This window comes from Frankliniella occidentalis, unplaced genomic scaffold (genome assembly GCF_000697945.3).
Source record: "Frankliniella occidentalis isolate FOCC.00 unplaced genomic scaffold, Focc_3.1 Scaffold111, whole genome shotgun sequence".
Lineage (NCBI taxonomy): Eukaryota > Metazoa > Arthropoda > Insecta > Thysanoptera > Thripidae > Frankliniella > Frankliniella occidentalis.
The window spans coordinates 154041-154626 of record NW_026267239.1 but is presented as its reverse complement, the minus strand read 5'-3'; the positions used below and the strand labels follow the sequence as shown (position 1 = coordinate 154626).

At 67.6% G+C, this 586-nt stretch overlaps 1 protein-coding gene across 1 annotated transcript in view; it reads right to left on the bottom strand.

Annotated features, from left to right (window-relative positions):
* LOC113203077 (leucine-rich repeat serine/threonine-protein kinase 1) overlaps positions 1 to 586 on the bottom strand; it is a 16183-nt gene that overhangs the window by 13358 nt on the left and 2239 nt on the right. The gene's annotated exons all lie outside the window — the stretch shown is intronic.

The window sequence follows — 586 nt, the reverse complement described above, 5'->3', positions numbered from 1 at the left end:
CCTCGCGCGAGGGACTTCTCTCTCCCTCTGTCCGTGAGTGTGACAAGGACGAGAAGAGAGAGAGAGGTCCCTCGCGCGAGGGAGCTAGCCCCCGCTAACACTGTGCGGAATCACCCTACTGGGCAGGGCCGCGGCGGGCCGGCGGGCCCGCGGGGTGGTCCGCGCTCATCATCGTGGGGACGGGACGCGGGACGGAAAAACTCTCTTACACACACATCGGCGCTGCTCGGGATTCGATCCCACCATAACGGGGACGAGCAGAGGACATATGGCGCTGCTGCTGCTGCTGCTGCTGCTGCTGCTGCTGCTGCTGCTGCTGCTGCTGCTGCTGCTGCAGGTCGGGCGCACTCGCCTCGCCGGGACGGGCGGGCGGACGGGACGTGCGTCGCGCAGGTCCATGTCGCCACGTGACGGTCGTGACGGGCGATGATAATTGAGTGGCTGCGGGACAAGCCGCCTCCGGCCGCCGCACCTCATCCCTCTGCCCAGTCCCACGCCGGGCCCACCGGGCTCCATAAGGAGTTCCTGGCGTCCCGCACAAAAACGCGACGAGGAGCGAGCGACTGACCCAATGAGTCGCTGGGAG